Consider the following 25,967-nt stretch of genomic DNA (forward strand, 5'->3'; position numbering starts at 1 on the left):
ATTTATAAAGAATTTTAGGGACTACCACCATCTTCAACATATTAATGCGCCCTATCCATGAGATGGTTTGTTTACTGTTTTTTTTAGTTCGTTCTTGATTTCGTTTAATAAGGGGACGTAGTTTATTTTATACATCTTCTGTGCTGTATTTGCAAGTTTAATACCTAAATACTTTAGTTCTTTAGTCCAAGGATATGCGCAAACTTCCTTTACTGATCCTATCTCTTTTTTATTTAAATTGATGTTCAAGATTTCTGATTTGGTAACGTTGATTTTAAAGTTAGCGATGGCACCGTACTGTTTCAATACTTTTGAGAGCTTTGGGATGGATTTGACCGGATTGGTTACATAAAATAGTATATCATCGGCAAAAGCCGATAATTTATGTTCCTCTCCGTCTACTCTTACTCCATTGATATCGGAATCCTTACGGATAGTAGCCAATAATGGCTCCAATGACAAAATGAAAATAAGAGGGGAAAGAGGGCACCCCTGCCTAGTCCCATTTTTCATCTCAAATGACTCCGAGAGTGTACCGTTTATTTTGATTTTAGCGGTGGGATGGATGTAAGTGTTTTAATCCAACGGGACATCCTGCCCTCCTATCCCCATTGCAGTGAGGGTTTCCGTCATGAGCCCCAATCTACCCTGTCAAAGGGCTTTTTCAGCATCAACTGACAGGAGCAGACCGGGGGTCTCATTTTGCCTGATGGTCTGTATCAAGAGGATTGCCCTAAGGCTATTGTCTTTACCCTCTCTGTTGGGACAAAGCCCCACCTGGTCCGGGTGCACCAATGAGTGCATAACCCCTTCAAGCGTCCCGCCAGAATTTTGGCAAACAGCTTGAGGTCTGTATTTAACAGAGAGATCGGTCTGTACCCTGAACAGAGAGAGCTGTCTTTCCCCTCTTTTAAAATTGTCGTAATCACGGCCCGCTGTAGCTTCCCAGCTGGTTTCGAATTCCAATCCTAAACCCGTTAAAGTATTTGCACAACCTTGGAATCAGTATCTTACTTAATTTTTTATAATACATGGTAGAGAACCCGTCCGGGCCGACTCTTACCGCCCGAATAGAGTTTAAGGCTGTTTTAATTCTCAGCCTCCGTTATGGGGCGGTCCATGTTCAAACTTTCCATCTCATCTAATCTGGGGAGGTCCGCCTTAACAAGAAAGTCTCTGGTCTCTTCTTCCCTTTCCCCTTTCTGCCAGCCAGACTGTTTTATTGTGTATAGGTCCTCATAATATTTTTTAAAGCTATCCGCGATTTCCCCAGTTGCGTACATCAGATTCCCATTTTTCCCTTTAATTTTTTCAATGTAGTTCCCTAGTTTTCTTTTTTTGGGCCATTTTGGCTAAAGCTTACTTGGTTTATTTCCCCATATGTACCTCTCCTTAGAGATGCAGTTTAGTTTATACCTCACTTCCTGTTCCATAATTTCCTAAGTGCCACTCTTTTCAAGGTTAAGTTCTGATAGTCTCTTTAAGTCTTTGCTCTTTATGTTTGCGTTCAAGGGTCTCTATCTCTTTCACGAGGGCAATGGTTTTTCTATTCCTTTCTGCTTTTTTTTTAGCTCCCACCCGCGATTAGTATTCCCCTTATATATGCTTTATGCGTCTCCCACAAGGTAGCGCTGGAAATCCCTACTGTGTCATTAATGAGAAAGAATTTTTCCAGTTCATCCTCTACCCTTCTTGCCCCTTCTTCGTCTCGGATCAAGCTATCGTCGAGTCGCCATAACGGCCGCTGTTTCTTTTGTGTAGATAATAGATTTTCATTGTTATTGGAGCATGGTCTGACACCGTCATATTTCCATTTCTGTATCTCTAATAGAGTCAAGTAACCCGTGGTCCACTAAGATGTAGTCTATTCTAGAGTACGTTCCGTGGGGGGGGGGGAAAATGTGTAATCGTGTTCGTTTGGATGGAAAATCCGCCAAACGTCTACTAGTTGACGTTCATGTAACTTAAAGTTTAATTCTCTGTAGTTGCTCTATTTTTGTCACCTTCCCACGGGACGTACTGTCTTCCGTGGGATTGAGAACAAAATTTAGATCCCCCATCAGGATTATATGTCCTTCGGCGAAAATATTCAATTTGCCCAGAATTTTGCTTAAGTATTGGATTGGATGTAAGTTTGGAGCATATATATTTGCTAGTGTATATGTGATATTATCTAGCTTTATTTTGAGGAATAGAAATCTCCCTTCTGGGTCTGTTAGCCTCGCCTCAAGCGTAAATCCTAGCCCTCTTGTAAACCCTATAGCCACACCTCTTGCTCGTTTTGAGATAGAGTCGCCGTAGAACCACGTGGGATATGCCGGGGAATATAGCTTGATATTTGTGTCTAAGGTCAGATGGGTTTCTGGATATATACCACATCCGCTCTGAGTTTTTCAATCTCGCCCAGAACTTGAAGTCTTTTGACCGTTGAATTTAATCCTTTACGTATAGGATAAAAATTTAACTTCTGTCATTTCCTATTGCTTGTCGTTTCCATATGCATGCTGAACATTCTAAGAGATCCCTTGGGAGCCATAATCCCGTTTCCCTCCCTATTTTTGGGGGGGGGAGTGTTTCTCTCCCCCTCCAAACCCACCCCCCCATCTCCCCCTTCCCTCCCTTGCCTAGGCCAGTACATCGCCTCTGAACCGTAGGGATCTACGATACCCCTTTCCCGTTGGTTCTTTTTGGATGAGGTGATACCCCCTACGCCACCTCCCACACACTATCCCCGGAATTTCCCGGTGGCTCGATCTTATGTGTGTGGGGATACAGATCCGCGCCATCTTGTTACCCTCTCCAATCACCCGCCCTCCGTCCTCCCCTCCTCCCCCGTCTCTCTAGCCCATTTCTAAAGGCCCCCTCTGGGGGGTAACTATTTTCTAATCACTATTCCACCCATCCCGGTAATTCAATCACCGGGAATGTCTAGTTTATGACAGAACTCCCCAGGTCTTCCCGGAAATGTTAGTTTAGCTGACCTCCTTCTTTGTATCCTATCAGGCAGGCTGGGAACCCCCCATTGATAGGTAATGTTAGATTTCCGCATCTCTTCCAATAAAGGTTTTTAAGTGCCTTCTTCTAGACAGGGTTTCCCAGGCCAAGTCTGTGTAGATCTGAATCTCATTCCCCTCAAATAATAAGGGGGGTTTTCTTCTCAGTTTCTGCCATATTTCATTTTTGTCTTCAAAGTGCCTGAACCTGACGATTATATCCCTATCCCACTTACTTCCTCCCTCCCTGGGCTTTCCCACTCGATGTGCTCGTTCTATTTTTAAGGGGCCTTTCCTCCCGTTGTTTAGAAGGGGGAGGAAACAGGTCGTTGAGAATTTTCCTCAGGTCTTCACCCTCACTTCCTTAACCGATCTAAGCCTTAAATTTTGCCTTCTGTTACGGTTCTCATAATCTTCGAGTCGGTATTGCAACAGCCTCTGATTTTGTTTCATAATTAGATGTTGGTTGTTTAACTCCTTAATTGCAAGATCCTGTTTTCCTATCTTTTTCTCGGCTTCCTCCACCCGTTCTAATGTGTGAAATAGGTCCGTTCTTAGAGTGCTAATTTCCTGTCTTATTACATTCTCCAGTCTCCTGAGCATAATGTCCATTTCCCCCCTTAGAGGGAATATGCGAATCCGAGCTAAGGTCTTCCATTTGGGCCGTTACATGTTCGAGTTCGACTGACGTGTCCGCACTCGGGGTTTCCGCCCCCCCTATTCCCTTTTTATTTGTCCCCGTTTTTTCTGTTTTTTTAAACCAAGCCTGGGCTCTTCCACTGCCTTCTGGCGTCATGTAGTGTCTAATTGTGCTAGTGGTGGCAGTGTCTTTAGGGATTTTAGGGCGGCGCCCCTTGTGATCTGTCATATTGTGTTTTTTATCGCTCTAATACGTTTTCCCCAGTTTGAAGGGGGAAGGGGGGCCGCACTCCCCCTCTCCTCTCTCTCTTTTTTTATAGGTGAGGTTTTTTTTTTTTTTTAAACCGCCCAGGAGGGCACTTCTGGTGACTCCCGTAGGTTCGGGGCTTGTCCCTACCTGGGTTTTTAGCTAAGATTTGTAGGGTCAGGAGCAGGATCTAGCGCTTTTCAGGTTCGCCGCCAGGTTAAGTATCCGCGGTGTGTGAGACAGTCCCCTTATGGATGCAATAATTCCCATAGAAGAAGATGTGCATAGAATTTACATAAGGCGTGGGCGGATTCGTTTATGGGATCAGACGCAGGGTCTGTAACTTTCTGCTAGACCAACAAGGTAGGTAACCGCAGTGTGTAAGGCAGTCCACTCATGGATACATTAATTCCGAACCACTGTGGGCACGAATAGTTAAGTAGAGCATGTACGGGTTGAATTAAAGAGGCCCTAGCGGAATCTGCTGTTTTTTTTGCAAGTCCGCCAAGGTAAGTGTCCGCAGACTGTAAGACCGTCACCTCCTGGTTGCATTGATACAATACAGATAATTGCACGTGTAGTGAGTTAAAGCATGTCCCTACTGATTCCAAGCGACAGGCGCAGTGTCAACTGCTTTTCTACTAGTCCGCCAGGGTACGTGCCCACAGTGTGAGGGACAGCCCACCCAAGAAGGCTTTGCTTCCACTGAAAGTACGTAAGCATTCAATTGCGAAAAGAAAGTGTGAACATCATCGGCAATAAGTGGCCCTCTGAAATTAGTGTGATTTCCAAGTTGCACGTGGGCTCCCTTTAAATAGTTCCCTCCATGCGCTTTTATAGCTAACCTATAAGGGACTACATATGCGATTTGTATGGCAATTCTCCTTCCATGTCTCCACTGTAAGAGGGTGGGTCATAGGTTACTCTCCTTGCCTAGTGCGGTTCATAAATCCTATATCCGGGACCCCGGAACCCCGGTGGGCAAGAGATAGAACAACCAACGCATGAGGTGGAGGGCCTCGGAAAAAAAAAAAAAAAAAAAAAACGCCACAGCAAGTGAAGTCTAGGATGTTACCGGGTTGCTGCGTGCTGCTAACACCACTGTTTCCTGAACAGACCAGCTGTGATCAGCTGTGGTCGCTGTGTACGGCAGGGAGAGGGGGACTGCCCCACACCATGAAGGGGGGCTTCCCTGCTCTTCCTCCGTACCTTACCTTACCAGCGGTCTCATGGGGGAAAGGCGGGGTGCGGCGGGCTACTGCCGGAGAGCGGTGATGGCAGGTGGACTCCTCGGGGTGGGTGGGCTATCCACTCGGTGGGCTCCCTCTATGCGGCACATCCGCTGTCGCTGGGCCTCCTCCGGGTCTCTGTCCTCCCATCTCCCGATGCGCTGTCGGATCCGTAGCGCGGGTGGTTCCTCCCTCCGACGTGCGTGTGTCACGTACACCACGTCATGCGCACTCGTCTAAGCCTGTTTGTGTGGTCCTTTGTTCTGTAATAAAAAAATAAAAAATCTAAGTCAGCAGCCACAAATACTGTAGCTGCTGACTTTTAATAAAGGGACACTCATCTGTCCAGGGGTCCAGTGCCATGCTCACCCAAACTGCTTCTTTGTTGGTCTTGTGGGGGGGGGGGGCTGGGGATACTTCTGCTGGATTGTTGCAGCGATCCAACCTGAAGTGGGATTGGGTACCTGTCAAAACCAGATGCCTGCTCTCCTTCAAAAAAAGTGCCAAAAACAGAAGAGGAGGGGGGCATAAAGCGAAACGTCCTCTTTGGGGCAAAGTTCTGCTTTAGACTTTAGCACTTTCACTAAAGGGGTTGTAAAGGTTTGTTTTTTATTTTCTAAATGGGTTCCTTTAACTACTTCCCGACCCGCGTATTGTAAATGTACGTCCTCTTTTTAAACATGGATATCTCAGTAACGGCAGCAGCTGCTGCCACAACTGAGATATCCATGTTTTCAGCGGGCGGCCGTGTAAACGATAACGGCGGTCTCCGCGGCGGATTCGCCACGAGATCGCCGTTATCGGTGGCGGGAGAGGGCCCCTCCCCTCGCGCCGCTTTTCCGCGCCCTCCGCCGCTTACCGGAGCCGTCGGTAGCGGCGAAGGAGATCCGCCTGGAGAGTGAGGACTTGAGTGAGGGCAAGATGGCCCCCACCCGTCCTCATAGCTCTGCTGGGCGGAAGTGACGTCAAAACGTCAGTCCCGCCCAGCCTCTTAAAGAGACAATTTTTTTTTTGTCATTTTTTTAAATGACAAATTTTCTTTTTTTTTTGCATTTAAGCCTAAATATGAGATCTGAGGTCTTTTTGACCCCAGATCTCATATTTAAGAGGACCTGTCATGCTTTTTTCTATTACAAGGGATGTTTACATTCCTTGTAATAGGAATAAAAGTGATAATTTTTTTTTTTTTTATATTTTAGTGTAAAAAATAATAAAATCAATAAAATTAAATAAGAAAACAAAAAAAAATGTTTTATAAAGCGCCCTGTCCTGACGAGCTCGCGCGCAGAAGCGAACGCATACGCGAGTAGCGCCCGCATATGAAAACGGTGTTCAAATCACACAAGTGAGGTATCGCCGCGATCGTTAGAGCGAGAGCAATAATTATAGCCCTAGAGCTACTCTGTAGCTCAAAAAAATGCAACTTATAGAATTTTTTAAACGTCGCCTATCTAGATTTTTAAGGGTAAAAGTTTGACGCCATGCCACGAGCGGGCGCAATTTTAAAGCGTGACATGTTGGGTATCATTTTACTCGGCGTAACATTATCTTTCACAATATATAAAAAAATTGGGCCAAATTTATTGTTGTCTTATTTTTTAATTAAAAAAAGTGAATATTTTCCAAAAAAAGTGCGCTTGTAAGACTGCTGCGCAAATACGGTGTGACAAAAAGTATTGCGATGACCGCCATTTTATTCTCTAGGGTGTTAGAAAAAAATATATATAATGTTTGGGGGTTTAAAGTAATTTTCTAGCAGAAAAAAATGTTTTAGTCTTGCAAACACCAAATCTGAAAAACACCTAAGGTCTTTAAGTGGTTAAAGCGGGAGTTCACACAATTATGTTTTTTTTCTATTTTCCCCTTAGATTCCTGCTCGTTTTGTCTAGGGGAATCGGCTAGTTGTTTTAAAATATGAGCCGTACTTACCGTTTTCGAGATGCATCTTCTCCGTCGCTTCCGGGTATGGGTCTTCGGTAGCGGGCGTTCCTTCTTGATTGACAGTCTTCCGAGAGGCTTCCGACGGTCGCATCCATTGCGTCACTAGTAGCCGAAAGAAGCCGAACGTCGGTGCGGCTCTATACTGCGCCTGCGCACCGACGTTCGGCTTCTTTCGGAAAATCGTGACAAGATGGATGCGACCGTCGGAAGCCTCTCGGAAGACTGTCAATCAAAATAGGAACGCCCAGTCCCGCAGCCCATACCCGGAAGCGGTGGAGAAGATGCATCTCGTAAACGGTAAGTACAGCTCATATTTTAAAACAACTAGCCGATTCCCCTAGACAAAACGAGCATCCATCTAAGGGGAAAAAGTGTCCTGTGCGGGTGAACCTCCGCTTTAAGCTAGTGCATTGTTGGTTCACTTATCTTTTCCTTCGATTTCCCTTCTAAATGTTATTTTTCTTTATCTGAATTTCTCACTTCCTGTTCCTCCTCAGTAGAGATGAGCTCCGGCGTGTTCGCGCAGTCCACGTGCAGAGCCTGCCAGGAAGTCGGCACTGCGCTAATCACAGGCAGTGAGACATATTCCTGATCTCTGCAGCCGCTCATCGGGAAATGTCTCCCTGCCTGTGATTAGCGCAGCGCCGTGCCGACTTCCTGGCAGCTCTGCATGTGGACTGTGCGAACACCCCAGAGCTCATCCCTACTCCTCAGTAAGCTGTTCTGACTGACTAACCACCACTCAGATGATGGTGGAAAGCTTATTGAGGAGAAACAGGAAGTGATAAATTCAGACAAAGAAAAAAAAAACATTTAGAAGGGAAATCGAAGGAAAAGTTAAGTGAACCAACAATGCACTAGCTTAAAGGAACCTATTTAGAGAATAAAAAACAAACCTTTACAACCCCTTAAGCTCCTTTGCAAAGTGGGCATCTTATTTGTCTTCAGTAAATCAACCCATAAGTGGCTGTTTCAATATACAGTACGTTATGCAAGTATGGTCCAAGCATGGTCCACCGTTGTAACCATCAAGGACTCCTCCTTAAGAAAGGCCATGCAGCCATTGCTGAAGTGCATGCATGCACTGAAAGTGGATGTAAAGAGGCCGCAGAAGATCAGAAGCACTGGGATACAACAAAGGATGGAAAAAAAAGGGAAAATAAGTATTTTATTAAAAATAGCAATTACTTAGGGCACTTTCACACGGGGCGGATCAGTAATGATCCACCTCCGTGTGTCCGTAAGCTCAGTGGGGATCGCTCCGTATATCCCCGCTGAGCCGGCGGCTGACAGGGCAGTCCCCGCACACTGTGCAGGGACCGCCCTGTCTTTTCTCCGCTCTCCCCAATGGGGGATCGGATGAACACAGACGGTGTGTCCGTGTTCATCCGATCCGACGACGGAAGAAAAAATAGAGTTTTCTTCCGTCCGCAAAATCGGATCTTTGCGGAGGCGGGTGATTACGGGTGTCAGCGAATATTTATCCGCTGACACCCGCAATCACATAGGGACCAATGTATGTCCCTTTCTCATCTGCAAACGGATGGATGAAAAAGCGGACATACGGTCCGCACATGTGAACAGGGGCCTTACACATTAGTGGTTTATGAAACTAAATATCATCCAGTTAGGGTTTTCATCTACTTTAAATGCACATCAACCTGCACACAAGGTACATAGGGCCAGATTCTCGTACATTTGCGGCGGCGCAACGTAACCCGTTTACGTTACACCGCTGCAAGTTTTCAGTGTAAGTGCCCAATTCAAATGGGGCATGTACCATTTAAATTAGGCGCGCTCCCGCGCCGGACGTACTACGCATGCTCAGTTTCGAAATTCCTGCCGTGCTTTGCGCAATGCGACGTCATTTTTTAGGCGACGTGCGTAGCGTCCATTCGTATTCCCGGACGTCTTACACCAAAACAAAAAAAATTAGAAATTCGACCTGGGAACGACGGCCATACTTTAACATGGCTCGACTAAAGTTAAGCCATGTTAAAGCTGGTGTAAATTTGCAACGGGAAAAATTACTAGCGACGACGTAACGAACGCGAAAACCGCCGTGGATCGCCGTAAATGCTCATTAGCATACCCGACACAGGAAAACAACGCGAACTCCACCCAGCGGCGGCCGAGGTACTGCATCCTAAGATCCGACGGTGTAAGTCAATTACACCTGTCGGATCTTAGGGCTATCTATGCGGAACTGATTCTATGAATCAGTCGCATAGATACTCTGAGAGATACGACGGCGTATCAGATATACGCCGTCGTATCTCTTCTGTGAATCTGGCCCATAATAACATCTGTAATCATTGGTACTCTTCTGATCTCTGTGTTTTTTCTGATGCAATACCAGCGCTGAAGACTCTCTCACCCATTTGGATTGCAGTTTAATTGCTTCTAGCTTCACCAAAAACCCAAAATGTGAATGGAGCCTTAAACTGGTCAAGAGCTTTGAAGGAGTGAAAGAGACATGTAACACCACCATGTCTCCTCTAGAGATCCATGTAGAAGAAAAGAAAAAAAGAGTCTGGACACTCTTCTTACTGACAACACCCATAATACCAACGCCAACATGGCATTTTTATGTATTGTTCTCTGTATCCAATTGCTCGACCATCATGAAGCTTCTGCTCGTAATCCTTTAGTTCAGTTATACACTGTGACAAATGTATGGTTGCAGGTGAAGGTGAGACACAGGAAGATAATAAACATACTGACACAGGAAGCATGAAGTTCAAACACTGACACAAATGGTGCCAAAGTTAATGTTCCGTCACTTCAAAATCAATGCTTTCAATTGGTGAGGCTTTGTGGCAAGATCCTGTTTCGCATGCAGATCATGGGATTTTTTACGACTTTAAACCAGAAGACCATTTCCGTTTCACAGACTGCTACAAAATGAGTGGGATATATTCACAAATTGGAAACTTTGTACTTGGAGGGAAAAAAAAAGAAACTTGCAATTTTGTAATTCAAGATATGGGAAGGATACAGTCTCAGGACTCAGACTTGAAATAGATGTAAAGCTTCTTGCTTTAGTTACCTATTATACTTGGCTCTACTTTATGTTCCAAGCCCATGGTGGGTGCTCGGTCTCCCCGTCTTCCATTTCCCTCTCACACTAAGCCCTACATTTTTTGTTACCTTCCTTGCCATATTTTTTCCTCATGCCACCCCTTTTCCTTTCCAATCTATACTTCTTAATCTGAGAGTGGTGAAATATCTTCAACTTTTTACAATAAGTCCAGCTGACTATGACTAGTTTCTGCTAGCTATAATATTATTTGTATGCATGAGAACCCTTAAAAGATCTATTCAACCCATTCCTTGCAAGTATGGGACTCTGTAAAATACTCAGCAGGATTGATTTCCCCCCATCTCCCACTTCTGCAACTTCTACACTGCCCATTATTCCCTCCGGGTCGTGATAACCCTATCCAATTCTCATGGTGGACCGCGAATGGGTTCACAGATGTTCATTCCTTGCTAACGCCTACTAGAATTTTGACATTTGACGCTTTACACAGTTCCCATGGTATCCCCTTGCGAGAGCATAATGCCGCGTACACACGATCGGTCAAACCGATGAGAACGGTCTGATGCACCGTTTTCATCGGACCAAACCGATCGTGTGTGGGCCCCATCGGTTAATTATCCATAGGTTAAAAAAAAGCAATCTTGTTTTAAATTTAACCGATGGATACCTAACCGATAGGAAAAAAACGATAGTTTGTAGGCACGTCCATCGGTTACAAATCTACGCATGCTCAGAATCAAGTCGACGCATGCTTGGAACCATTGAACTTAGTTTTTTTCAGCACGTCGTTGTGTTTTACGTCACCGCGTTCTGACACGATCGATTTTTTAACCGATGGTGTGTAGGCACGACTGACCATCAGTCAGCTTCATCAGTTAACCGATAAAAACGGTCCATCAGACTGTTCTCATCGGATGGACCGATCGTATGTACGCGGCATTACAGTTATTTACAACTTCGCCACTTTCTCCAGAGCCTCATTAAATACCAACCTACCCCTTACTCTGACTCCCTATTGAGAGCCTATGCAGGATGCATTTTGCCGAAAACCGAAACCGAAAATGACAGTTTTTAAAAAACAGTTATATTTATATATCGACTTTTTAATTAATAGCATAATTTTAAATTAATATCAATTTATTGTTGGCAATTATTGGCACTTTTAATGCAAGAAAAATGCAGTCTGCAGTCTCTAACCATCTCTTGTATCATGTCCACAGTCTCTAACCATCTTGTGTATCATGTCCTCAGTCTCTAACCATTTTGTGTATCATGTCCCCAGTCTCTAACCATCTTGTGTATCATGCCCCCAGTCTCTAATCATCTCTTGTATCATGTCCCCAGTCTCTAACCATCTCTTGTATCATGTCCCCAGTCTCTAACCATCTCTTGTATCATGTCCAGAGTCTCTAACTATCTCTTGTATCATGTCCCCAGTATCTAATCATCTCTTGTATCATGTCCCCAGTATCTAATCATCTCTTGTATCATGTCCATAGTCTCTAACCATATATTGTATCATGTCCCCAGTCACTAATCATCTCTTGTATCATGTCCACAGTCTCTAACCATCTCTTGTATCATGTCCCCAGTCTCTAATCATCTCTTGTATCATGTCCCCAGTCTCTAACCATATCTTGTATCATGTCCCCAGTCTCTAACCATCTCTTGTATCATGTCCACAGTCTCTAACCATCTCTTGTATCATGTCCCCAGTCTCTAACCATCTCTTGTATCATGTCCCCAGTCTCTAATCATCTCTTGTATCATGTCCCCAGTCTCTAACCATATCTTGTATCATGTCCCCAGTCTCTAACCATCTCTTGTATCATGTCCACAGTCTCTAACCATCTCTTGTATCATGTCCCCAGTCTATAACCATCTCTTGTATCATGCCCCCAGTCTCTAACCATCTCTCATGTCTGTAATCTCTTACTTAAACACACTGCTAATAGTATTAGAAACATTTCCATCAAAATTGCCCATCAATTCCCATCTGCAGCTTCACAATTGCCCATGAATGCAGCCTGATCAATGCCCATCTCAAGGAGGGGGGTGGGATGAGCACCAACAGATTACATACAGCGAGATTCTCCTGGATTCGGCCTATTTAAAACAAAGTCCTGCCTCCCGGACTGGCTTCAGGAGAGTCTCGCTGTATGTAATTTGACAGCGATTGTCCCGCCCCCCTCCCAGTTCTCTCGGAGTCAGCCCAAATTGCAGTATTGGAGTATAACACGCACACACTATTTGCAGCCGATTTGCAGGGTGAAAAAGTGAGTGTTATACGCCAATAAATACAGTAGTTTACAATTACAAAGGTTAAAGGGGAACTTTACCATACCGATGTAGCACTTTACCATCCCCGGACCATCCACCTAAAGCCTACAATACAGCCGGAAAGGGCTGTTTGCATGCCGCAGCAAATTTGATGCAGCATGTTAAGTTGACAGCCGACACCGCCTATCCAAGTCAATGGTGCCCCAGTGACGATGTCCTATAGGAGGAAACGCATCAGGGCAGTTCCAGCGGTAACGTCATCATGCCCGTCAAGGCGTTTTATGCGCCTTTTCTGCTTATAGCCATTGGCTTCCACAGCTGTCAATCACAGCCATTTAGAAGACGGAGGGAGCAGGGCCGAGCTGTGGTTCCGTGGCTCTGTAGCATGCCTGCTTGGGTGCCCCCACAGCAAGCTGCTTGCTGTGGGGGCACCTGGCAGGAGGGAGGAGCCAGGAGCACCAATGTGAGACCCGAGGAGAGCAGGAGCCAGGCTGCTCTGTACAAAACCACTGCACAGAGTAGGTAGGTCACGTGGCTGCCATATTTGACTGTCACATGATCGGACATACTTGCGATCAGTAGTTTTCTGTTAGCCGCCGGTAACTGTGCCTAGAGCGCTGTTTGCACTAATGCACGTGCGGCTGGAGTCAACGAGATAATATCCCTTTAAGGTATACAAAGTATCTGTGATTGTGTGAGGAACTTCATTTCATCCACACAGCTGTTCATGGCTGTACACCATCCAGATCAGTCTGTGACAACCAGAGAAAAGAGTGCACCGCTCCAAGCGCCAACACTAAGCTGACTACAATGCTCTCAGGTACTGGCTTGCCTAGCCCGCTGAAGCAAACTGACGGGAGAAGTTGAATGTTCACACTACAAAAGACAGATTCAGCTTGTCTCCTCCAGAAGCCACTTGTCACTGACGCATTTCACCTTCCCATGGGCTTCGTCATACAGCAGCCCAGATCAGCCTATTTTTGTGCTGAGTATGAGACAGGAAGTCTGTACAAATTAATAACAGACTGACACTATCCACATGTATCTGCAGATGGCAGGGTTACCACCTCATCCCTTTAAACTAGGGTTGTCCCGATACCGATACTAGTATCGGGACCGATACCAAGCATTTGTGCGAGTACTTGTACTCGCACAAATGCTCTCAATGCCAGATCCAATACCTGAAACCGGAAGTCGGCGGACAGAGAGTGGGGAGCGGAGATCGGTCCGGCAGCAGCGAATCATGAGGGTAAGCTGGCCGGGCAGGACTGCAGGGCGCCGTCGCATATTCCTTCCAAAACATTGACCGGAGCAGTCACATTCAGTACAGGAAGTGACGTTCCGTGTCTCAATCGGAAGGTAAACACCACGACGCCCATCTTGGTACACCCTGCACTCGGCTGCAGTAAGCCAGCAGCGGATATCTTGTTACACCCAGCTCATATAGTTCGGGCTGGGTGTAACAAGATGTTCACTGCTGGCTTACTGCAGGCAAGTGCAAGGTGTACCAATATGGGCGTCGCAGTATACTTACTAGAAGTTAAATGACATGAATGATGAGAGGAAAGGAAGGATTTTGCAATGCTATATGGCATGCCATATAGCATTGCAAAATCCTTCCTCTCCTCTCATCATTCATGTCATTTATTATGCAATTGCCAATCAGTGCTGCATTTCTGTGCCTGCCCATAAGTGACATCAGTTCCATCTATCAGTGCCACCTTTCAGTGCCCATAAGTGCCGCCTATCAGTGCCATCCATCTTTCAGTGCCCGTCAGAGCCATATGCCAGTGCCTGTCAGTGCCAATTAGTCAAATTGTCACATGACATTAAAAAAAAGTATCGGTAATCGGCGAGTACTTGAAAAAAAAGTATTGGTACTTGTACTCGCTCCTAAAAAAGTGGTATCGGGACAACCCTACTTTAAAGCGGATGTCCAATGAAAAAAAAAAATATTAAAGGCCAGCAGCTACAAACTTTTAATATCAGCACACTTACCTGTCCTGGAGTCCAGCGCCGTCCGCAGCAGAGGACGAGCGATCGCTCATCACTCTGCTGCCCCCCCCGCCATCCTCAGTGAGGGAACCAGGAAGTGAAGCGATCCGGCTTCACTGCTCGGTTCCCTACGGCGAATGCGCGAGTCGCGCCATCTGACTGGCTCCCGCTGTGTTCTGGGAGCCGAGTGTTCCCAGAACACAACGTGGGGGGGGGGGGACTGACGCTCTGCCCGCAGACTGTGTGGCCGGAAGTGGGTGCACCCCCCTCCCCCCTGAAAGGTGCAAATGTGACACCGGAGGGGGGGAGGGTTCAGATCAGCGGGAGTTCCACTTTAGGGTGGAGCTCCGCTTTAAACCCAAGCACATATGAATTACACAGTTTCTGAGGCTAATTTAATGCAGATAAGACCCCAAGTGAGTTTAATTACCACCTTAAAATGGTTGTAAACCTAGTTACATAATAGCTACCTACAGGTAAGCCTATAATAAGGCTTACCTGTAAGTACTGTATATCTCTCCTAAACCTGCATGGTTTAGGAGATATTTACCATATACGTCTGTGCCGACGTCACCGGCGCATTCACACCGAAGAAGCAGCCCTCCATGCCGTTTCTTCAGTAGCAAGTGGTGTGACTGACGACATGCGCAGAAGTCATGCGACTCCAGCCAGTCACAGAGCCAGAGTCCGCAGCCCCCCAGAAGAATGAAGATGAATGCGGCCACCATGGGCTTCTTTGCGTGTAAGTGGCACAAAATTGGCTAGTATGAGATACATAGTAGCCCATTATACTTTTACTTTGCATGGGAAAAAAGAGGAGCCACAGAACCTGTGTAATTAATATGTGTTTGGTTTTAAAGGGATGAGGTGGCGACCCTAGTGGCTAGGGACCAATGATCACCACTGGATGCAGTCTCTGTCTGTGGGCAAACAGCCATCCCCAACTACAATCGCTCCATTTTTCACCAATCATGGCCAGTAAGGGTGAGTTCAGGCGTGTTCGCAAGCCGAACGTGCAGAGCCTGACAGGAAGTCGGCACTGCACATCGCTATTTACAAGCAGTGAGACATTTCCCGATCTCTGCAGCCGCGCATCAGGACAATGTCTCACTGCTTGTGATTATCGATGTGCAGTGTCGACTTCCTGGCGGGCTCTGCACGTGCGGCTTGTGAACACGCCTGAGCTCATCCTTAATGGCCAGTGTCAGCCTGATATTGATTTGTACAGGCTTCCTGTCTGCGGCCAATTGGAATCCACTGACCTGGGCGCTGTGCAGCCAGAAACGACTGTTTACACAAGCCCTAAATGGGTGAAGGTTCCCTCAAGCACATTTTAATGGAAGCCACCATTCCTGCCACATACATGACTGATAATGATGGCACCCCTCATGGCTGTAGCACATACACCTACACAGACTCCATCCCTCCTCAACATGACAGGAGCTCCACTTGACAAAGCACGTGATTAGGTAAGCCGGAAGCGGAAGTGCGGAGCGCATGGTGTGTGTGAGACGTTAGCGGGGATCAGGTAGACTAACGCAGGTACAGGTTACTCCCTTTTTACCTGTAGCGAGCAGAGCTGAGAGTGCGCATGCGCAGTAAGAGCAACGTGGAGCCGCGGTAGAGCTGGGACCGTCCGCCGCCTGGTGCATTCTGGGAGTTGTAGTCTTCGCAGTGCAGGAGGTGAGGAGATTTCCTGTGTGTGTGTCTGACTGTCTGCCGTAGGAACAGTAGGATGTAGCAGTGTAGACACTGACAGCTTATTATTATTACTGCCGTGCTAAGGAAGGTAGTGTTGCTTATGAATACGTCATTAGTGGACGTCCCTTGTATCAGCCTCTGTATACAGCACTATATAATGTCATATGTAAGCGTATGGCCTCGTTCACACGAAGGTGTGCGTTATTTGGAGGAGCGCGCAGCAAAACGCATCCGTTTAGACGCATTGATATCCGCTGTGTTTAGGCATGTTTACGTCCGTCACGTTTAGATACGTTTACACACACTAAGGTTCGTTTTAGTGGATTTGCAGAAAATCGCACAATCTGCGCGGGCACGGGTGCATCTCTGCTTTGAATGGCCCGATTTATTTTAATTCTGCTGCATAGAGATCCCTCCGGAACTAGATCCTGTGCACATCTGTATGCAGATTGTTTTACGTACTGTTCGAATGAGGCCTAGAAGTGGCGGTGGGCTTTAACATGGAGCTGCCACATATGTGCATACAGCCATTGTCCTTGGCTTGTCACTCAGCACCCCCAGCACAGTGATCGCACTGCCACCAAGTACTGCGCTGTTTACAGTCAGGAGACGGTGTGGCAGACTCTCCACCATATGATCACAGTGATCACATGACTGGGAAGCCCACCCAGGCCCGGGTTTACTCCCTTTGCCGCCCCAAGGCCGGATCCTTCCCCGGGATTTGTTGATAGTAGTCGCCGGTCGTGAAGCTGGGTTGGAACATGGGGACTTGCTGCCGGTGTTCTGCAGATGAGTGTCCCCCTGGCGGATAATGTCCCCCCTGTACTGCGCAGGTGCAGCGCTTGCGCATTACGAACCAAAAGCGGGCCGACGGAAATCGCCGCAGATAAATCTCTCAGAGTCAGCTGAACACGGCGCCTGCGCAATGACGATGATATTGTGATAGACACTGCCGCACGCTCCCGATGCTCATGCTACTCTGCAAGGGGGCGAGTGCATTACTGTTATATCGTCTAAGGGGCGAATAGCTACTGAAGAGGCCGAGTTTTCAAATGATGGGCAGAGTTGATAACTTGGGGGTGGTATTAGCAATATACTCGTGCAAAGCTGCCCAACAACATTGCAAAAGCCGCCCTTTATTTGTCTAAACACGCCCGCTAAGACGTATAGTATATTGCTAAAAGCATGGCCAAGTTATCAGCTATGCACATCAATAGAAAACTCGGCCTCTTCTGTAGCTCTCCGCCCCTTAGACCAGGGCTCAAAATTTCAAGTCCTGGGCTACTAGCCAGGCCTCAAGGGTTACTCGCCACCAGTTGCCCCACCCCTAAACACACCCTCATAAATTATCTCATGAAATTACACTTAAATGTTTTACCGATATGCAGAATTAAGTTATAAAAATAAATATTAACAACAACTGTATCCGTGCCCACTTATGCAGGCTGCCTGTGCCCACCAATGCAGCCTTGTACCCAGTGCCCACCAAATGCAGCCTTGTGCCCACCAAATGCAGCCTTGTGCCCAGTGCCCACCAATGCAGCCTTGTGCCCAGTGCCCACCATGATGCAGCCTTGTGCCCACCAAATGCAGCCTTGTGCAAACCAAATGCAGCCTTGTGCCCACCATTCAGCCTACTTGTGCAGGGTAGGAAAGGAGAGGAACAGGAGAGCCGCCCAGATGATCAGCGCGCAGCACAGGGAACACAGCGAAAACAGCTTTCATTTCAATTGCCGTGTTCCCGCCGCTCAATGTCATATACAGCCCTGCCCCCTGGCAGGGGAACTTTGATTGACAGATCACCCGTCACCAGGATTGGACGGGTGATCTGTCTATCAAAGTCCCGGGAACAGGGGGCGGGGCTGTATCTGACAGCAAGCGGCGGGGAACACGGCAATTGAAATGAGAACTGTTAACGCTGCGTTCCCTGCGCTGCGCTCTAAACATCCGGGTGGCTCTCTCTCTCTTCCCCTCTATGATCACTGGAAGAAGGACTCCCATTCCAGGCCTGGCCTCGGTGGGCTTGTCTGGAATCCAGCCCTGAGCCCACCATTACTACTCAAATTTTCTTCTTCCTAATAAGTGATTGAACAGTACTGACTGGCATATTCAAGGCCTTGGATATCTTTTTATATCCTTTTCCATCTTTATAGTTCCATTATCTTATTACGCAGGTATTTGGATAGTTCTTTTCTGCTCCCCATGGCTCAGTATCTAGCCTGCTTAGTGCATCCACGTGAGAGCTAACAAACTCATTGACTATTTATACTCAAACACTAATTGCAATTTAAAAAGCCACAGATGTGGCAAATTCATTGCCATTTTAACCGGTGTGTGTGACTTTGTGCGTCTGTACCAAGGCCAAACATTCCAGGGTATGGCAACTTTCAATCAGGGTCGTTTTTTGGGTGATTTCTGTTATCATTATGTTTTAAAAAGGAGCCAAACAACTATGTGATATTCCATCCATGGAAGTTAACACCTCGACAGGAGCGTCTTCTGATGAGAAGGGTTGAAGAAAACCACCATGCAAGTTGGCTAAGGAAGTAGAAAGCCAAACTGGAGTGATTGTTTCCCGTGACACAATATGGCGTACATGGCAGAGGAATGGCGTGCATGGGTGTCCTCCACGAAGGAAGCCTCTCCTAAAGCCTATGCACAAAATAGCCTGCCTAGAATTTGCCAGGGCCCATGCTGAAAAAGAAGAATACTGGGACTCTGTACTCTGGAGTGATAAGACCAAGATAAATGTTTTTTTGGAATTGATGGCTTCAATACTGTATGGCGTCGCAAAGGCGAGGAGTACAAAGAAAAATTCATGGGCCCAGATTCACAAAGGAGATACGACGGAGTATCTCAGATACTCCGTCGTATCTCAGATACTCCGTCGTATCTCTCAGAGTATCTATGCGACTGATTCATAGAATCAGTTACGCATAGATATCCCTAAGATCCGAATTGTTTTACACTGTCGGATCTTAGGATGCAGTACCGCGGCCGCCGCTAGGGGGAGTTTGCGTCGTAAACCAGCGTCGGGTATGCAAATTAGGAGTTATGGCGATCCACGACGGATTTTCCCCTTTCGCTACTTCGCCGCTAGTCTAGTTTCCCGTCGCAAAGTTAGTCGTCGTTTTGGGTGCCTTAACTTTAGACAGCGCCTAATTTAAATGTTACCCGCCCATTCAATTTGGACCACCTTGCACCGGACGTATTTACGATCCCCTGCCGCAAGTTTCCAGGTAAGTGCTTTGTGGATCGGGCACTAAAACTGAAAACTTGGTGCCTACAGTGAAACATGGTGGTGGCAGTAGAGGTCGACCGATATGGGTTTTTCTCTGGCCGATACCGATGCCGATATTTCAAAATCGGGGCGGCCGATGGCCGATATTTTAGGCCGATTTTTGCGGCCGATATTTTAGGCCGATTTTTTTTTTTTCTTTCCCATTATTTTAGAAAACCTAGGTTGGGGAGGAGGTTATTGTTTAGGGTGGAAAGGTGGAGTGCAGCCTATCAGTGTCCATCAGTGCCCACCAATGCAGCTCACCAGTGTAGCCTATCAGTGTCCATCAGTGCCACCTCATTAGTGTCCACCAGTTCAGCCTGTCAGTGCAACCTCATCAGTGCCTACCAGTTCAGCCCATTAGTGTCCATCAGTACCACCTCATTAGTGCCCACCAGTGCAGCCCATCAGTGCCACCTCATAATTATTAAAAAAGAAAAAAAATACAATCTTAGTCATTTTAAGGAGGGGGGTACAGAGAGGTGGTTGTGGAGGAGGGAGGTACAGAGAGGTGGTTGTGGAGGAGGGAGGTACAGAGAGGTGGTTGTGGCGGAGGGAGGTACAGAGGTGGCTGTAAAGCTACCTCTCTGTACCCCCTCCTCTACAGCCACCTCTCTGTACCCGCCTCCTCCACAGCCACCTCTCTCTGTACCCGCCTCCTCCACAGCCATGTGTTGTGGAGAGGGATGGGTGGGGATGCATTGTGCCCCTTAACTTAAAATAAGGGTCACGCTGATGGGCACATTTTATGTTAAGGGGCACTCTGATGGGCACAACAAAACGTGCTCCTTAACATAAAATTTGCCCATCAGAGTGCCCCTTAACATGCAATATGCCCATCAGCGAACACATTAAAAATATACCCATCAGCGTGCCCCTTAACATAAAAGTTTTGTTGTGCCCATCAGAGTGCCCCTTGACATAAAATTTGCCCATCACAGTGTCCCTTAATAACATAAAATGTGCCCATGAGCACATTTATTGTTATTAAGGGACACTCTGATGGGCAAATTTTATGTCAAGGGGCACTCTGATGGGTATATTTTTAATGTGTATGCTGATGGGCATATTTTATGTTAAGGGGCAATCTGATGGGCACAACAAAATGTGTCCATCAGTGTGCCTCTTAAAACAATATGCTCATCAGTGCGCACATTAAAAATATACCCATCAGAGTGCCCCTTAACATAAAAAAGTGCCCATCAGCGTGACCTTGCCCAGCAGTGTTAGTGTTGACAAAAAATAAATGCCCATAGTGATCTACATCAATGAACGAATATGCCACATACCTAGCTCGAATGCAGGGGATGCTGCAAAATAAGAAGCCGGGAAGGAGTAGCAGGGGGCGGGGCGCGCACTGGGCGTCACGCCTCTACTCGCAACGGAGAGCCAGTAGAAGACCCGGGAACCAGGAGCAGCAGGGGGTGGGGCACGCAAGGGTGACGTGAGAGACAGGCGTGCCCCCCTACTCGCAATGTGAGCACGGAGTGGACCGCGAGCTGCGGGGGAAAGACCGTGACGTCACGCCCCTACTCGCCGCCGTACGTAGACTTCCAGGACCTGCGGTGAGTAGCAGAGGCCAATGCGGATGGAGGATTCATGGCGGGGGCGGGGGCACTGGTGACTGGTCAGTACATGACTGGAAGGCAAGGGACCTCAAGGCCTTTATATTGTAGCGGCGAATCGGCCGATTTTTTCACGATAATCGGCCGATGCCGATTTCACAAAAACGGCCAAATATCGGCCGATATATCGGCCGACCGATATATCGGTCGACCTCTAGGTGGCAGTGTCCTTTTGAGGGGCTGCATGAGTGCTGCTGGTGTCGGGGAGCTGCATTTCATTGATGGTATCATGAATTCACAAATGTACTGTCGCCCGGCGCATGCGCAGTGACAAAAAACGTCAAAAACGTGAGGTCAAGCCTCATTACCATGAAACACGCCCCCCCCAACCCATTTGAATTAGGCGCCCTTACGCCCACTCGTTTTAGGCTACGCCGCCGTAAATTAGCAGGTAAGTATATTGAGAATCATTACTAGCCTAGCTAATTTACGGCGGTATAGCCATTGTACCTGAAACTACCTAATAGTGCTGTTCTTACAAATCATGGAGGTCATTTTTGCATCAACTAATTTGAGTAAACTGAAGATTTTGTCATCTAAGTTATATTATTAATCTTACTTTCTTGTAATGAGCTAAACAAATGAGAATGAGTATGAAACTCCGTTTTGTCAACATTTTGGAAGTTGTTCTTGTGTTCATTGAGATATTGATTAAATCTTACTTTTCAAATACTTATTTATACTGAGCACTGTATTTTCTTCATTTATGCCTTTTAGATGTAGATCTGTTGACCCCTTGGAAATCCCTTGTTTAGTTGTCTAACCATGTAACTGGAATGTGGTGTTTGATTTAAAGGATCACTAAAGGATTTTTTTTTTTTTTTTTTAAATAACAAACATGTTATACTTGCCTCCACTGTGCAGCTCGTTTTGCACAGAGTGGCCCTAAACCTGGTCTTCTGGGGTCCCTCGGCGGCTGTCGCGACTCCCCCCGCAAGGACTCAACACCTTAATGAGAGCTCGCATGGTGTTGAGTGCTTGCGGGAGCGCTCCCGTGATACAGCCGACGGCCATAGCTGCTCACTGTATCACTCGGCCCCGCCTCCGGCGCGCGGCGTCATTGGATGTGATTAACAGCAGTGCAAGCCAATGGCTGCTCTGCTTTCAATCAACCAATAAATGAGCCGGGAAGATGGCCGAGAAGCCTTCTTGTTCACGGTGTGCGGACTTTCAAAGGGTCAGGTAAGTAATCGGGGGGGGGGGGGGGGCTGGGGGGCCGCTAATACTAAGATGTTTTTTCACCTTAAAGGGGTGTTTCAGTCATTTTTAATGTTTATTAAATGTAAGCAGCTACAAAAAGTGTAGCTGCTGGCTTTTAATAAACATACGCTCACCTGCTCCACGTTCCAGCGACGCACCGGCCCGGGGCTCCGCTTCTCTCCCCCCCTCTCCGGCCGGCGTCTTCATTCTAAGTGTGGGCACCCGGCCGTGACAGCTTTCGTCTTCACGGCCGGGCACCCACTGTGCATGCGCGAGCGGCGCTGCGCCATCCGATTGGACAGGCGAATGCCTGGGACCTGTCACCTGTCCCAGGCGATCGGCTACAGGAAGGGGCCGCCAAAAGGCGATATGACATATCGCCTTAGCTGCGGAAGGAGGAAGTGGGACAGGAAGTCCCACTCCTCCTGAAGCCCCCACTCCCCCCCCAAAAAATTACATGCCAAATGTGGCATGTAAGGGGGCGCGGAGTGGATTAAGCGGAAGTTCCACTTTTGGGTGGAACTCCGCTTTAATGCATAGAATGCATTAAGGTGAAAATACATTTTCCTTTACAACCCCTTTAAGGATAAGTTTTTGCATTAGTCCAACATTTATAAATATTTTTAAACAAATATTTTTCCTATATGTATATAAAAATAATTTTAGCTATATATCGTCCATTTAAAAAAGTGGAAACTGCATGTAATATGTGCAGAAAATTGTCCTTCGTTCTCCTCTAGAAAATAAAAAAAGGTTAGATTCCCTTCTGCACAGTTCTGATTTGTAGGGAAGTTGCATAATGACATTAATTTTTTCATATTTATGTGCTATTACTATAATTGCCCATTCGCCAATTTTCTATTATATAAATGTACTAACCTTGAAATCTCAGGGTTTTGTGACAATTACAAGAGCTTGGCAATATGCCTCACACTGCTTTTTTAACAAGCCATTTAATTTATGCATATACTCATTAACAAACAAGTCACGTAGTTGTGCATTAAAACCTTTAAAAATTCAAAGCTAATCCACAAGAACATAAATACGTTATTTCCAGGATTTGTCTGTATTCTGTATACTTTTTGTGAAAACAAAAAAATAATAATGCTTACTCAAAGCTTCCAATTCTTTGAATTCTAAATATAAGAGCATGTTGCTGTGCCTCGTGTGTAAGAATGAACTTAATGGATGGTGCATATTAGGGTTGTCCCGATACCACTTTTTTAGGACTGAGTACAAGTACCGATACTTTTTTTAAATGTGTCCCCAAATGCAGCCATGTCCCCCACATATTGCAGCCATGTCCCCCACATAATGCAGCCATGTCCCCCACATAATGCAGCCATGTCCCCCACATAATGCAGCCATGTCCTACATACCTTGATGATGCTGCACGTGCCGCCGTTAATCAGCGTGCAGGGAACATTACAGCTTTCGTTTGAATAGCTGTATCCCCGCCAACTTATAGACACTCCCCCTTGCGCGGGATTGGACAGATCATCCGTCCAATCCCGCGCAAGGGGGAGTGTCTATACGTGGCGGGGATACAGCTATTCAAACGAAAGCTGTAATGTTCCCTGCACGCTGATTAACGGCGGCGGCGGCTTTGCGGTTTACGGCGACGGGTTTGCGGTGGCGGGGGGGGGGGGAACAAGTATTCTATTTCAGTATCAGGGGTATTTGCGGGAGTACGAGTACTCCCGCAAATACTCGGTATCGGTCCCGATACCGGTATCGATATCGGGACAACCCTAGTGCATATTGGCAATAGTAATCAATCAGCTGGTATTTTTCTAACACAGGTAAGAAAATAAATGAAAGAGGCAGACTGGATGTTGTGGCTTAAACAGGTTTTAAAGGTACAATTTTTTTTTTCCCTAAATAGCTTCCTTTTCCTTAGTGCAGTCCTCCTTCACTTACCTCATCCTTCCATTTTGCTTTTAAATGTCCTTATTTCTTCTGAGAAATCATCACTTCCTTTTCTTCTGTCTGTAACTCCACACAGTAATGCGAGGCTTTCTCCCTGGTGTGGAGTGTCGGGCTCGCCCCCTCCCTTGGATTACAGGAGAGTCAGTACGCTCACTAACACATAGCTCCTTTCTCTATCTGCAACGTAGAGAGCGTCCTGACTCTCCTGTAGTCCAAGGGAGGGGGCGAGCATGACACTCCACACCAGGGAGAAAGGCTTGCATTACTGTGTGGAGTTACAGACAGAAGAACAGGAAGTGAGAATTTCTCAGAAGAAATAACGACATTTAAAAACAAAATGAAAGGATGAGGTAAGTGAAGGAGGACTGCACTAAGGTAAAGGAAGCTATTTAGGAACAAAAATTGTACCTTTACAACCCCTTTAAATAGATGGTTTTAATACATGAACTACGTCGGTAAGAAATCTTATTAGGGGGGCTAAAGTCTTGTTGACAATTGAGGCAGTCATTGGGTGCTTAATGGGCTGTTCGGAACCCCGCTAAGCACTTCACAAGCTACCGGTGGGAATTAGTAAACTTACCTAAAAAGGGTCCGTTCACATGAGTGACAACCAGGCGAGGTGTTGCAGTGTGGTGGGCATATGCTTATGTGACATTTCGACTGTAGCTGCCTGTAGATTGTAGTGATTGAGTGTTTTAATCTAGGGCCCCACACTCCTCGAAAAAACAATGGCAATGCAGGTTCAATAAAGCCTAATGCGTAGTACACATGATCAGAAAATCAAATGAAAAATACCGCTTTTCGAAGCATTCGTACGATAAGCTGATCGTTAGTACACAGCTTTCGAGAGTCGATCAAAAAAATGTAAATGCACCTAAGCGCCAGCTGAGTTTAGTGTTTGGGTGTTTATTTTAATGGCAAGAATTCTGGTCAATTAATTGAATAAACGTCCAAGCGCTAAGCATGGTACCGCGTTTACACCCGTATTTGCCACGCTTAGTGTTTTTCAGCTGCCACATCTAGGGGAGTTCCAGTGTATTTTTTTATATTTCCTTTCTTTCCTCTCCCGTGTAGTCACCAACCACTTGAATTATTGGTGGTATCAATTAAATATGTTAATTTTCTGTGACACTAACCAGATAGGCAAATTATGTAGAGGTGGAGCTTGCATATGTGTATGTGAATATATATATATTTTGCCATATCTGTTTCAAACTAGCTACGACATATGCCATGTACATACGACCGTTATTCATGTCATGAAAAAAAACAATGTTTTTCTTGACGTGATTCCTCTCAAACCTGCCTCGCATACACACGTTAGTGAAAAAAAAAATGCTTGAGCAAAGCGCGGTGACGTACAACACGTACGACGGTACTATAAAGGGGAAGTTCCATTCGAATGGCGCCACCCTTTGGGCTGCGTTTGCTAATCTCCCTGTCTCATAACTTGCTTCTGAGCATGCGCGTTCCCCCCCCCCCCTCGTTAAAGCGTACATACACGACCGTTTTTCACGATGTGAAACAGGACGATGTGAAAAACAACAAGAAAAAATAGAGCATGTTCTAAATTTTTAACGGGCATTTTTCACGTTGAGAAAAATGCTCTGGAGCCTACACACGGCCGTTTTTCACGTCCAATTAAAAAAATTTATTTTTTTCTCGTCGTGAAAAACGGTCATGTGTACGCGGCATAAGGCTATTGCCGAAACACATCAGCATTATTGCTTTATTGTCACTCTGATGTACCCATAAACGACACTTCAAGGATTACAGTTTTGCCGACTCTTCTTACTTCCAGAGTTCCATTGTACAGTGTAGCCTTAGAAGTAAGATTGCAGTTGACTGTTTGAACAATGAGCCAT

At 46.3% G+C, this 25,967-nt stretch overlaps 1 protein-coding gene across 1 annotated transcript in view; it reads left to right on the forward strand.

The window, feature by feature from the left end:
• The first annotated feature begins 15,853 nt into the window (after window positions 1-15,853).
• FAM120B (family with sequence similarity 120B) overlaps window positions 15,854-25,967 on the forward strand; it is a 219,847-nt gene continuing 209,733 nt past the window's right edge. Inside the window, exon 1 of the mRNA XM_040351053.1 lies at window positions 15,854-16,050. The gene's annotated coding sequence lies outside the window, so the exon portion shown is untranslated. The remainder of the gene's footprint in view (window positions 16,051-25,967) is intronic.

This window comes from Rana temporaria, chromosome 4 (assembly GCF_905171775.1).
Source record: "Rana temporaria chromosome 4, aRanTem1.1, whole genome shotgun sequence".
In the NCBI taxonomy this organism is placed as follows: domain Eukaryota; kingdom Metazoa; phylum Chordata; class Amphibia; order Anura; family Ranidae; genus Rana; species Rana temporaria.